The 14,573-nt window shown below is 44.6% G+C and overlaps 1 protein-coding gene across 4 annotated transcripts in view; it reads right to left on the bottom strand.

The window, feature by feature from the left end:
• LARGE1 (LARGE xylosyl- and glucuronyltransferase 1) overlaps positions 1-12,554 on the bottom strand; it is a 277,081-nt gene extending 264,527 nt beyond the window's left edge. For 3 of the 4 annotated variants that reach the window (XM_062602676.1, XM_062602675.1, XM_062602678.1), the window contains exons 1-2: positions 12,420-12,554; positions 10,364-10,450 (exon numbers count right to left, since the gene is read on the bottom strand). The gene's annotated coding sequence lies outside the window, so the exon portion shown is untranslated. Of the gene's footprint in view, positions 1-10,363; positions 10,451-10,885; positions 11,031-12,419 lie in introns of those variants that run through there. The other variant, XM_062602677.1, reaches the window with a different exon arrangement.
• Between the last annotated feature and the right edge of the window lie 2,019 nt (positions 12,555-14,573).

Genomic DNA, 14,573 nt, shown 5'->3' with positions numbered 1-14,573 from the left:
AAGAATTAATGACCTTAAAGATGAGAATTTTGACTATGCAACATTTCATACCTGCCTTCACCTCAAAGGAAGTTTTTCCTAATAGACACAGAGCATCCACTTATTTTTGGTTTATTATGTAATAAACATGGGACAGGTAGACATGTCAGTGTTTCTATTAGGTTCTTGCAGAACTTCTTCTTCCCACCTGTAATTTAACAATGGCAAGAAATTTTGCATTAACTGTGCTAAGTCTGGGTAGAAAAATCTCTCCTTTATTTGAATATTCAATGTTTTTAAATAAATAAGTATCTAAGAATCAAAAACTTCAGTCTGTTAGCTACAGATATGCAAAGAGAAGAAAGAAAAAACCCTACAATTATGATAGCACTTTGGCCATTCAGTGATGCTTAGAGAGTTGAATTAAATGCACTGAGCACATCCCAATCTAGGTATAACAAGTAATCTCTGATACACTTCTATGCCAGCCCTGAGCAAAGCAGCTTCTAGAATACAAATCCTCATCTGCATCAAAAAGCTACTCCTGAGCCACAGAATTAGAGCAAAACCTCACATATCTGTGTTTGTGTTCTGCCAGCAAAACAAGTAAGCCCAAAATTCTTAAAATCACAGCATCCCCTCCAGATTTCACACCAAGTATAAGCCATGACAAGAACATCTTGAATGAAAATTAGTTCTAAATGAAAGCAAGAATACTTAGCACCTTTCTGATGCATTTCTTCTTTCAAAAACACTTTGCAAATACTAAAGTGTCAAGATATAAAAGAACCATTGTTTCAGTGAAAGGAAGCGAGAAAAGAAGATGCAAAATTTGGTACCAAAATGGATGATGGCTGGATGGCTGACACTTCAGTTTTGTATACTGTGTTTTCATTCCCATCTTATTGATTCATCAAAACAGGTTCTGCAGTATTAGAACAGCAAAGGAATTACTGCATATTGAGAGATCCTGGTAGACCTAGCGCACTTTCAACACTAATATTTTTCCAACTGAAATTACTATTTCTTTTCTTCAATGAAGACTGGGATTTTTTTATTTTATTTTATGTTATTTTATTTTTTCTATACTACCATAAAAAAAGCTTTTATATTGTTACTGGGAATAAAGTGTTTTTCCTTTGCAGTTCCCATTACTGCATTTCCAAGCCACATATACCAACACAGTCAAGATGCTAGATACAAAGCTGTAATTTGTTTCAATTTGTCCACTACATGCCCTGCTGAATTTCATTTCCTTCTTTAGGGCGTTTTGTAGTCCTTTAGCCACAGCTGGCAGGAAAGACTTCTGCAAAGATTCATCACGAAACATTATCTGCTCCATTCATGCTCATTTGGGTGTCTAATACTACTAACACCAATCAACGCTGGGAAACCTACGGAGAAGTCCATGCTATCCAGAAGTATCACTGTATGCTCGCCAGTATTCTACCACAGCAAAAACTGGTAGCTGACGGATGGAGACCCAATCTCAAAAAGCAGAACTCTTGATAGATCCTCATCTATATTGCTTAGTATCTCACTCTACTATTAGCAGTGCTGATTTCTGTGAAACAACTCATAGCAAAAGTAAAGCAAGAATGGCAAAGTTCTTCACTTCGGTGTTTAATGTTCACCTCATTAAGGGCCCAGCTTGAAGCCCTGTGAACCTGGCAGAAACATTCCCTCTGGGATTCTGAGTAGGGCGTTGAAAAATTAAGGGCTTGAACAGGATAGAGAAAGGAACTGAAGCTAGTTAACAGCAAGGAGCACAAGTTTCACGTCCTCCCATTGTTCAGCCTAGTTTAGCAGGCTTGGTTACTAGTGGGAATTTGCACTCAGTTACCACAGTCAACTCAGATAAGAGTTCCAGTTGGCAAAAAACCCACAAAGAACCATGACATTTGGTTGTCAGGTAAACATTTGACAGGAATATCCAACCGAAAACATTATTAGGTATCATCTAACAATCTCCTTATCTGAAAGCAGAGAGGATTTGAAAATAGACCTGGGACAACCTAACAATTAGAGTGATTTCTCACTAGAAATACTTAATTTGGCATTAGAAACAGCTCCTGAAAAATACTTCTCACTCTTAATAATGTTATTGCTGGCATGCTGGAATACCAGTGCTCAATCCAGTAAAACTTTACCAGAAATTCCATTTTCTCCTGTTTTGTTCTGATAAATCAAAGACACTAGGTCCTAAAAATGACAGCTGTATCTGACTAAAAACAGACCAAACAAGACATGTTCTTGGTGATCAAAAAAAGTTGTATCACAAAGTCAGATAGGCAGGGTGAATACCAGCAAAGGAAAAGACACAAAAACACAAGGGAACTTAGATTTCTTGCTCTGTGATGAATGACTCAGCTCCTGACATGTTAGATGCATTTCACCTTCATATACTACCATCACACAGCAGGTGCAGTGGGATCTGTCATGACCCTTCTAAAGGTTTCCATTTGGTTAGTCCAAAAATTTGGTGTTATATACTATTGTAAGATTTTATTCTAGCACTTTCAAGTCAAATATAAAAATGTACTTAAAATACATCAATTTGAAGCAAACCAAAACAATGCAATCTGACAGAGAAAAGCAGTTGTGTCCCAGAACTAAAGAGATCTTTTTTTTTCAGAATTGTCCCATGCTGCTGCTTCTAGTGGATTGCAACACAGAAATAGAGATTTTACTTTTTCCAAAGATATTTTAACAAACAAAACCATGTGTAAATAAGCCAGTATTACTCAAATGATAAATTATTGAGATTAAATGTACTATCTAAAAAAAAAAATAAAAAAAGGAAAGTACAAACTATCAGTATTCAAACAGTTGAGCACACTCTTACTTCTGCATTTTACAAGCTCTTTTAGGTAGGAACAGTTTCTTGCTTTGGGAATTTCTGACACCCCAGCTATATTGGTTGATGGTGTGAAGAGTGACTGTTGATTGACATAACTTGGCTAGCAGAAGCTGCCACAGTACTCACAGTCACATTGGCAAAAACAGTGCTTTTATCTGAATTGTTTCCATCATTTGTGGAGGCTGGGTTTTTTTTCCCCACAAATAAACACAAAGATTATAAACATAGGGAATTAAAATATTTTTGTGCAGTTTCATGGTTAGGATCTTGTTGAGATGATGGAGACATGGTGGGATGGCTTGTATGACTACAGTGCTACAGTGTCTTTAGGAAGGACATGTTGGAAAGTAAGGTGGTGGAATACCCCTTTATGTGAAAGAGCACCTGGAGAGCAAGGAGTTTAGCTTATGGGTAAGTATTAAAGAGCAAACCATTATGGGTGACACTGCAGTGGACAACTACTATAGACCACCTGACCACCAAGAACAAGTGGATGAGGCCCTCTACAGACAGGCAGAAGCAACCTCACACTCACAAGCCCCAGTCCTCAACAGGGACTTAAACCACTGTGGTATCTACAGGGAGGACAACACAGGCAGGGATAAGCAATCCAGAGCTTTCCTGCAGAGCACTGATGACAAATTCCTCACTCAAGTGACAGAGGTGCCAACAACAAGAGATGCTGTGCTGGATCTTATTCTTTTGAAGAAGGAAGGGTTCCTGAGGGATCTGAAGGTCAAAAGTAGCCTTAAATTGCAGTGACCATGGTGGCATTCAGGATCCTCAGAGGAGAGCGCAGGACAAAAGAAAAGTTGATCAGAGCCCTGGACTTCAGGATAACAGACTGGGCTCTTCAGGGGTCTGCTTGAAAGAGGCCCTGGAGGGAAGAGGAGTCCAAGAAAGCTGGTTGATACTCAAGGATCGCTTCCTCTAAGCTCAAAAATCCATCATCCCAGTGAGCAGGAAGCCAGGCAAAAATGCCAGGAGGCCTACATGGATGAATAAGTAGATCCTGGCAAAACTCAAACACAGAAAGTATAAAAAAGCTAGAAGCAGGAACAGGTAACCTGGGAGAAATACAGAGACATTGCCTGAGCATGCAGAAATGCAGTCAGGACAGCCAGAACCTACCTGGAGCTGAAACTAGTGAGAGATGTCAAAAATAAGTATTTAAAGGGAAGGTATAAAGAAGATGGAGCTAGATCCTTCTCAGTGGTGTTCAGTGATTGAAAAGAGACAATGGGCACAAACTGAAACACAGGATGCTCCCTCTGAACATCAGGAAACACTTTTTTACTGCAAGAGCAACTGATCAATGGTGCAGGTTGCCCAGAGAATTTGTATACTCTCCCTCTTTGTAGATATTCAAAGTCCATCTGGATATTGTCTTGCAGAACCTGCTCAAGGTGGGCCTGCTTGGGCATGGTGGGGAGACCAGATGACCTCCAAAGGATCCTTCCAGCCTCAACCAATCTGTGATTCTCTGAACGCACTGCTGTGTCAGACAACTTCCAGTATAAACCAAGGTTTATACTGCTGTTTTATGCAAGCATTCCTATTCCATAAAGAATCAAAACCGAACATGGAAAATAAACCATGCTCCAAAATTAGCTAGTTAGGGAAATCCCTTATACTAACTGCAGGCCCAGAAATCTTTATTACTGATGCATAATCCAGTATTTTTCAGTTTTAGAACAGAAAGGGCAGAACCTCACCTATGAAAATTCCAAAGAGCTTTACGACAAACAGGGCATGTGAAAAATTTGCTCTGTATCACACTATACCACCTTCAGACACCTGTCAAATTTGGCTTTACCTCAGTGCTGCTTCCCTCGCTTCATTTCTCTCCACCCCTTCACCCTTACAAATTTGCCCAGCAACACAGCCATACCCTTCTACTCAGTCAGATGCTGTGCCTGCCCTTGCTTATCACTCATCAAAACTGATAGGAACTGATGTCATAAATAAAAGTGCTCCATTTTTAACCCAGTTAGCATGGGTCAATAATTCAGCGGAAACTGTGGTCTCCTTAACATTCACTTATGGTGACTTCAGCTAAATGGCAATAGCCTGTGCATGTTTTCCTCTCCAGGTCGTTAGCATCACCTGGCCATAGACAAAACTCCATACATTTAAAGAACACTAACCTGCAACCTTTAAAGACCAAGATATATTCATTTACTCCTTCAAGCATTCTCATATTTCTTTCCCCTTTAAGCGCTTAAAGCCCTTTCTGTGAGCCCTGCTAGCTCCTGGGCTAGCATCCTTTTCCCCCTTTGGGAAAGGCATACCTCATATGCTGCTCGCAGGCCTGGTGCCTTGTAAACCAACCCATGATCAAAACCCACAGAATTCTGATGTTGACACAAGTCCCAGAGACAGGAATTAATCGGCAAGATTTTTCTGATGCTACCACTATCATTGTTTGCGACTGGCAGGAGGGATAAGACTACTTGGGCTCCTGAACCCTGAAACAGTTGCCCCAGTGCCCTGAAGTCCTTCTTAAGTCCTTAAGGCTTCTTGAAGGTATTTCCTCATTCCCCACCTGGAAGACTAGTAAAAGGATAATAGTCACTGGGCATACCAGACAAGAGTTTTCCAGTAACATCCCTTACGCTGGCCCCAGGGAGGGAGCAGACTTCCCTGTGAGTTGGGTCAGGTCGACATGGGGCCCTCTGCTCCCCTTAGCATGAACTCACCAATCACAACCACTCTACTTTTTTTCCTAGTAGAGTTGCTTGTGATACAAGGCATTCTCTGACTCTTCTGTGGCGACTCTTCTACGCTGGGTGATCCCTTATCTAGAATCATAGAATAGTTAGGGTTGGAAAGGACCTTAAGATCATCCAGTTCCAACCCCCCTGCCATGGGCAGGGACACCTCACACTGAACCATGTCACCCAAGACTCCATCCAACCTGGCCTTGAACACTGCCAGGGATGAAGCATTCACAACTTCCTTGGGCAACCCATTCCAGTGCCTCACCACCCTCATAGTAAACAGCTTCCTCCTTATATCTAACCTAAACTTCCCCTGTTTAAGTTTGAACACATCACCCCTTGTCCTACCACTACAGTCCCTACTGAAGAGTCCCTCCCCAGCATCCTTGTAGGCCCCCTTCAGATACTGGAAGGCTGCTATGAGGACTCCATGCAGCCTTCTCTTCTCCAGGCTGAACAGCCCCAACTGTGTCAGCCTGTCTTCATACGGGAGGTGCTCCAGTCCCCTTATGATCCTTGTGGCCCTCCTCAAATCTAATTCATCATCTTCCTGATCCTCAAGTACCAAGGCCTCAAACCTATTGTAGAGGGGTACTGGGAAGGTGACATAAGCTGGGGAGTAATATACCATCTACACCGAGGAGTAACCTGCTTCCAACCTCCCCTGTCTCCTAGGTCTCCTCCATCTGCCTGGTGGCTAGACGGTAGAGTATCCTTCGTTTCTTTTGTTTCAAGTGGCTAGCTTGCTTCTCTCAGGGATGGTGAAGTGTGGGTCCACCAGTCAATCTCCTCCTCATATTCCCCTATGCTCCTTAGCCATTCCACCTCTTCCTGTAGCTCTGCCACCATGCAGAGCAAATCATCAACCTGCTGACATCTAACTTGGAAGAGTCACTAAAGAGGAACAGATTTCTCATAAATGTAGTTGATGTTAAAGAGATCTGAAAGATCAAGAAAATAATACAAAGTATTTGAAAAATAACAATAGAAAACATCCACCTTTACACAGACCTCAATCTCAAATGCTCCAATTCTCTACTTTGATAAAACAGCACCTAGTTGTATGGTACACACTGAAGAATTAAAAACTACAACTGTACCCTTTTAAGAGGTTAGGAACCATTTTTATCTTACATAAGAATTCTCAGGTACACCAACCAATATATTATCTTAGAAGACTTGTCTTACATGAATGATAACCTCCCTGTGTTTAAATCTGAGTCACATTCTAGAATCAGTCCTAGAACTGAAAAAAGATGAAACTACAGAAATACAGAATATAACTGCTGCTTGCACAGCCTCAGAGTTAATGTCTGTTCATGCTCTACAAAAAACCAAGAAGGCTATGAGTCCCTTCTGTTAGAAAACAATGAAAGCTAATATCCTTAACAACAACATGATCTAAAGAATATATATTTGGAGATTTAATAATGCTAGAATGATTGGTTTTAATCTCTTATTTTTATCCAGTGGCATACACCTTTCTCATAACTTCATCCTGAAAAATATTAGATTAAGCAGATTCATATATTGAAGTCCAGTCATTTCTGAACATAAAATTCCATTGACAGTATTGACTAGCAGTACCATTAACTGAAGACGGAACAGAAAACAATCACCAAGGTGACTGAGGTTCAGGGGCACAGCAGGGGAATCAGAGAGAGTAAGGTGAAACTTAGCCAGAAGGAGCTGGGTTGAGAAGCCTGTTAGCTGGAAACTTCATCTAGTTTAAACAATTCACTTGAATTCACATCTAATTTCACAATTCTCCTTGCTCCCACCATTTCACCACTCAGTAGCACTTTATATTCCAAGATGAGAAACATTCTTTTCTCCCAAGTCCTAAACAGGTACAAAAGTCCATCTGGCAATTGTAGGAAAACAAAGACTTTCATATTAAAAAAAAATAAAATAAGTACATTAAATCAAATTCCACAATTCTTGCACTATTCTGCACTTTCTCTCTTCTACTTCCCCCTCAAATCAAAATCCTTCATTCTTCTCCGTATTTAAATGAAGATTGCTCAATAACACAGTTTTCTCCTAGTCCCAAGTCTTGGCTGCCAAATGCCTATCAGGAAACAAAACCCAAAAGCTAATGATACAACTGAAATGATGGCATTTTGCATGTAAACATATTGCATTCTGGGATAAACTTTAGAGGGACTGTTGAAAGTTGCAACTCAAAGCAAAACTCAACTTCCCTGAAGTTTAAAGCAGCAGAAAATTTCTGGTGGAGGAAGCAGCACAGGGGGGCTTAAAATTCTTTTTCTGAATGCAAGTTTTCTTGTAAAAGTGTGTCAGTACCAGAATGTAAAAGCAGGTTTAAACTGATATAGGTGTTGTCCTTCTGATTTAAGAAAGCAACGGTTCTGGTATTAGTAAGTTACTTCCGGCTCTGCGAAACAACAATCAAAAATTGTCACGAGTTTCCATCGTTTTCACAGATATCTGGGAAAACAGTAACGTCAGCCAGTGTTAAATGATGTGACCCTTGACTGGCTGCCTCTCAGGCAACATGCATAGGGTCTGGGTCAATATGTGCAACTATTCCCTGAGGACAGAAAACTGGTATGGATGTGGAGTAACAAAAAAGACTCATCAGTACTCAAAAATGCATGGGTGAAGAGTAGCTGCCACAACCACTCTATCTGCTCATAGGTCAAGAGATCAGAGGCATAAGCACAGGGAAGTCTATTCTTAAAAAGCAATCTATTTATTGTTTTCAAGCATACCTATCTTATGCGGAAGTTAGCAAGGAAGACTACATTCTGCCTGCACTGTCTGAGATTTCCAGCTTCCTCCATCATCAGGCTTATGTGATTAGATCTAGCTTTTTGTTATACATTGGCTAGACATTTCTGGGGTTCTTCTTGTCAATTTCAAGTGCAGCTTCTATCCAGTTAACTCTATTATTGGGGAAATAGTAGCTGTATCTGAGAAAGAACAGTGATATGGATACCACTGCAAGCATTGTAAGATCAGACCTGCTCTGATCTGCAAATTGAAACAGTTAATGGAACTATTCCACACACTTTGCTTCTAATTCTGACACACGTGGCTCTTAAGCAAGGCTTCCAGGCTTGGTAGTTTTGCTTAAAAGTCAGTGCCAAGGCCAGGATAATCCTTTCTAGCAATTTTCTCCTCGATTTTTGAGCCACCAACTTCCATTTGAAATAGAATTTCTTATCTGCTACTCCCCTTCTACAGCCATGCATTGAACAAGCTTTGACAAGACACAGGACAGACCTTAAATACTTAGCAAAATGACACCAGAGAGTCATGAATCACTACAAGGTACAAAGCTCGTTTCTTAACATTTATCTTCAGGTGTGCATACCACAAGGAAGGGGAGAACTAGGAATCCAGTGAAAAAGGCAAAAAAAGGAAAAATACCTTCCCTGATGGTAGTTCTCACTCTCCAGCTCTTAAATTATGCCAAGTGTGGGGTAATAAACAATAATTGTCTCTTAAAGCTAATATTTACTACAAAGATGATTCAAACCCAGACAAGTAACTGAGCAAAAATAGTGCATGTGCTTGTGTGTATGTTTCCTTACACAAAGCTTCTTTTCAGAAAGTTCTTTAGCCACAGAATTAGGCAATTAACCAATATACCTAGCTCTGGAGGGAATGAAGACAAACTCATGAAGATTAACCAACTGTAAACTTGCATTGGTCATTATGCCCTATTATCACGTAAGTCTTTATCTTAATGTCATCAGCACATACAAGTTACAAGAAAAACAGATACACCAGAAATCTCACACCCTTAAAACGCATAGTATTTTTAATTATTCTAATGCAGGTGATGAAATGTCTTAAACCAAAGCTGTTCTCAATTTAGACAAGCACTCCCATGAACACTGATAGGAGTTTGCATGTAGATCAAGTTTAACATACAGTGCAAAGCCTTTCTGGTCAGGTTATGAATTTTACTCAATATTAGCCTCAGGAAAAATGACTTGGGTTTTGTTGGTTTTGTGTATATGCGCATTTGTTTTTTTAAAATTGCTCTTATAAAGGCACACATACAAAAAAAGAAATCAGAGGATGAAAGAGGAGAGTATTCCAGTAAGGGGCTACTGACAACTGATAGCTTCTTCCAAGTAAAAACAAAAAATACACATTAGAGCAATAAACAGTCACACAAGTAATAGTTTGGAGGATTGTTCCTTCAAAATCGTTATATTTAAGAACACTTCAGTGATTTAAGTGCACATGGGAGATGCCTAGTTTTACCAGTTTTCTAAAATAACTCATTCAGCAGGAATACTACTTTTGCTAATATTAAGTCCTACACACTGAAATTTCAGATCAAGCCTCTGACAGCTCTGAATTTGCCAAAGGACAGGCAGTCATCCACCACTCCGCTGCACTTTGGCTTTCCGAGTACCGTACTTTGGAATTCCTGTAGATTGAATAGCTGGCCCTGGGAATTCAACATATCAGTAATACTATTGTCAGTGCTTCTCCAAAGAAAAAACAGTACTTATTTCTCCAGACTTGAGAAAACTTACAATCTTTTTATGTCATCTAAACAGAGAAGAAAAAATGTTGTCATGTATATTTCAGATAAATAAATATATCTTGCTACATACTGCCATCCAAATACCTCCAAGCTATTTTTCCTTACTAGCAACTGAGACAGGGTATATGCTTTGAACAGGAAAGATGCAACAGACAACATAAATAAAAAATGATGAGAATTAAATATCAACAGGATGGAGAAAAGGAACCTGCTACCACAGCAGGCAATTAAAAGGCGGGGGGGGCGGGGAGAAATTAAGCAAAACCAACCTACCAATCCAATTATCCATCAGAGACTCTGCAGTTACTGCGGCTTCTACATGACTTGCAGCCTTGTTGATCAAGGGTCGTCACAAGACACCTAAGCAATAAGAGTTTCATATTTAAAACTTGGAATACTTATCAGCACTTTGCAGTTTTCAAGAAGCCTAGGGATATGTGCTCCACCTTGGTCATTTCTCCATTTAAAACAAACAAAAAACTCCAACACATTGAGAATGTTCGGAGTGGTTTGTTCATTAACTTGTTCTGTTCTTGTAAGTAAACTAACCTTTAATAACCTATCTCTCTATTCAGCAGGGAGCAGAACGACTTTCTTAGAAGATCCCTCTTCCCTGAACTCATCATCTAAGTTTACACATGTGATTTTTCCTCTAAGCTTACAATTATAATCATGGAGCCCTATAAGGTGACACAAAAACCCTTCATTTTACAGGTCTTATTACAATAGCCTATGCATTTTCACCATTGAATGGGGAAAAAAAAAACACAACCCAAACTAGTCCCCCTAGCGTACCTTTGCAGTAGGAGTCTAAAGAATATGTCATGAATCACTACCCTGTCTTTTTGTGTGAAGCTAGCTTCTTTTTTCAGTAGAAGACATAACCACTTAGAGAAACTGCAGGGAAACTAGGCAACCTTTCAACCCATTTATCTAATTTCCTGCTGTTTCTGAGGAACTTAAAAAAAAATAAAAGCTGTACAAAGAAAATTAATCTGTATCCAGAAGATTTCAATAAATGAGATGTGCTGACCTATTGGCAATTGCCAGGTCTGATTTTAACATAGTACTTTGTTTAGCCCGGTGGCTTCTGTTCATTACAGCACTTAAATACTATAAAAAAAGCTAACAATGTTTAAAAGACAGTTGATTTACTGTCATTTCCATCCTGGCATCATATCTTCCAGAACACATAAATGACAATCAGTGCTGTGAAAATGTTTCCTGTAGTAATTTTAAGAGCGCTATAAAAAGCAACTACAATACATCCACAAAAAGGTAAAGACCTTATGACAACTGTTCAGATGCCTCCACGGGCTAATTTTTCAGTTAAAAAAATGCACGTCAGAGAAGAAGCAGGCTTTATTTGCTGTCTAACAGTACCTCTGTTCCAAGTTGAACAAAGCAGAAGACACTTTACTTAGGTGAAAACACAAATAAAGATCGCTTGTCTGATGCTCTACAAAGACGAGAAATCACTTGCTTTCTAAAAACAAAACTGGGCACAGCAGAAGACCTAAGAATCTCTCCAAAGTGTTACATAAGGCACTGTCAAACTTCACATCACCTCCACAGAGGCCGCAAGTTGCTATTTTCCCTTCCTTCCCCCCCCCTTGAGCAGGGATTAATGATCTAAATGACACCATCTCGGATAGGAGGCGATAGCAGAAGCTTTCCCAAAGGAGAGCCTCCTGGGCTGAAAGCTTGCTGGGGAGGCTAGAGGGGGACGGGGAAACCACCCTCCCCGTTTCACTGTCTCAGCGAAACTCCGGCTTCTCCCCGGGCCAGCGGGCAGGTCCCGTTCAGACAGCTGCCTCACAGAGCGGACACGCCGCGGGGCGAGGCGCTCACGCCCCACGGCGTGACACCCGGCCACCCCCCAAGGCAGCAGCCACCGGCCCCGGCAGCCCCGGGCTCCTCTGCGGGACGGAGGCTCCGTCCCTCCCGCCAGCCCCGCGGCCAGAGCCCCGCGGCACAGGAACGCACCCAGCTGGAGGGAAGAGGCACGGGTGCGGTGTAAACCAGCGCCCGGTCAGACTCACGAGTGGAGCGCAGTGCGAGCCAGGCAGGGAAACCTCCCTCAGCTGAGGAACAGGGGGTGTGCCCCGTTGTGCCCGGGGAGCGACAAGCGTGCCTCCGCCGGATCATCTCTTCAACTCCAGATCTGATGCGGATTAAAATCGAGGAGATAAAACCGTCACCCTCTCAGCTCTACCGGACTCGGATGCCCCCTCCCCCGGGCTGCTGGAAGGCAGACACTCACCGATTGTTCTTCGCCCTCCCCCGCCCCTCGCCTCTAAAAGCACCAGCGACCCGGCGAGGCATTTACCTTCCCCGTGTGGCTCCCGGGCCGCCGGGACGGGCGCTCAGCGCCCACTTCTCCGCACAGGCAAGCAGTCCTTCCTCCTCCTTTGCTCCAGGCGAGCAGCTCCAGCTCCGTCCCCGCCGCCCGGCGGTCCGGAGGTGTCAGCCGGCGGGTCCCAGCCGGGGCGGTACCAGCGGTTCCACTCTCCGTGGGACGAGCTGCTGACGGCGGGAGAGGGAGGGTGGCGGGGAGGGTCGCACTCTTCCTGGGATGCGCCGCCGAAGTGGCTGCCTTCTCCTCCCCGCTCTCTCGCTCTCTGCCCGCTCCCTTCTTCAGGCTGTCCTGAGGCGCAGCCCGGACCCGTCCGTCCGTCCCGCTCGCCTCCCCCCGACCCGCTCCCAGGCGGCGAGCTGCGAGGCGCACAGGCCCCGCCGGCGGCCAGAAGGACTCGGGGGCGACGGGGGATTCCGGCCCAGCCTCCCGGCCTCTCCCCGAGGCCTGATGCACGCTCTCCGCGGGGAGAGGAGGCCCTGCCCCGGCCTGGCGGGCGGCGAGCAGCCCCGGGAAGGTCACCGGCAGCGTGGAGCAGAGCACGGAGAGTCTCCCTCCGGCACCGCCGCGGTCGTTGTTACTGCTGCCGGCCCAGCCTCAGCGGCCGCTGGGTGCCGCGCTCCGCCCGGGCTCGCTCCGTGCCAGTGCCCGGCGGCCGCCTCCGAGTCTGAGTGCCAGGGTGCCCCCTTCCCCTTCCTTCCTTCCTTCCTCCCTTGCCTCCCGCCCCTTCCCCGCTGCCAGCCTTCCCCCGCCGGCTCTCTCCGGCGCCCGGTGCCAGGCTGCCCCCTGCGGGTCTCGGTGCCGAGGCTGCCAGCCGCCGGCGCTGTGCCCGGCGAGCCGGGGCGAGGGTGGCCGCCACTGCCGTTCCGCGGGTGCCGGAGCGGGCTGCCCGCCGCCGCTCTACCCCGGGCTCAGCGGCAGCTGCAGTGACTGTGTGCCTGTGTCATGTCTGTGCCTGGGCGGGCGGAGGCGCGGGGCCGAGGCGGAGCCAGCCCGCTGACACGCCGCCCAGCGACAGGCGCCGAGAGCCCAACCAGCGGCTGCCGCCAGCGCGGCCGGCCCGCCCGACCGCGCAGCGGGGCGGCGCGGGTCGCTACACCTGGGCCCGGGACAGCGAGCGCGTCCCGCGGGAGGGCACTGCGAGGGGAGACCCGGCTCCGCGCCCGCCTGCCTCCGCCTGCCGGGCGGTGACCCCAAGCGCCGCAGCTGAGTGCACCGTCCCGGCCGGACGGCGGAGCGCGGTGTGGTGAGTGCGGCGAGAGCGAGGGACGGCCGTGGCCCGGCCCTCGCCTCAGGCAGCGGCGGGGCGGGGTGCCCGTCACGCCGGCGAAGCGGTGCCCAGCCTTCAAACGTGAGCGCTCGGCGGTGGGAGACCTGGCTTAATAGCACTGATAGTTGACACGCAGAACTGAGTACCACGGCTTTGCACTTAAATGCGGCGGAGCGTGTCCCGGTGTTGTTTCCCTGTGTGCTCGTAACTGCTGAGAGTGAAGTAATAAGTGCACCTTCTGATTCATTGCTTGCTTGCTTGTTTGTTTTCCTTGGGCATAGGACAACGCTCTTTTTGTCTTATGCATAATTTTTCTTCAACTTCCTTAGCGGTGTAAAGTGGGTCATTGCAATCCGTTATCATGCTAAGAGGACCGTGTGATAAACTCTATGTGTGTGGATGCAAAAGAGTGCCTGAGATTTGGAGAGGACTGCAAGGAGAACAGAAATGAGAGGAGGGGAGCAAATGTGTATACAGTCCGATTCTGAAAGGCATTGATGCGTTCTTAGAATGGAAGAGGAAGGAAAGTATACATGTGCTTTGAGTAGCAATGTAAATAATCAGAAGTAGAAATAATAGGGATACGGATTGTATCAGTATTGTTTTCTCCTTCCAGAAGGATAGGGGGATAGTTTAAGAGAAAAATGTTATTCTATAAAAGATACCATAGATGCTAATTCTCTTGTTACATCAACTTCTTAAATCCTATAACTTATTCAAAAGTCTCTTTAACATGGGCAGAAATTATGTTTTGCAATATGTGGTACCAAAATATTGTGAATGCTGGAATAGGTTCTCATGGCAAGATAGTATTTGCCAGACTTAATTAAAGGCATTGGTTCATCAAGTGTGGTATT

The sequence above is a fragment of the Pezoporus occidentalis genome, unplaced genomic scaffold, assembly GCF_034315485.1.
Source record: "Pezoporus occidentalis ecotype Australia unplaced genomic scaffold, CSIRO_AGI_Poc_V1 ctg78, whole genome shotgun sequence".
NCBI lineage: Eukaryota > Metazoa > Chordata > Aves > Psittaciformes > Psittacidae > Pezoporus > Pezoporus occidentalis.
The sequence above is the reverse complement of the archived record's forward strand: the minus strand, read 5'-3'. Positions and strand labels throughout refer to the sequence as shown.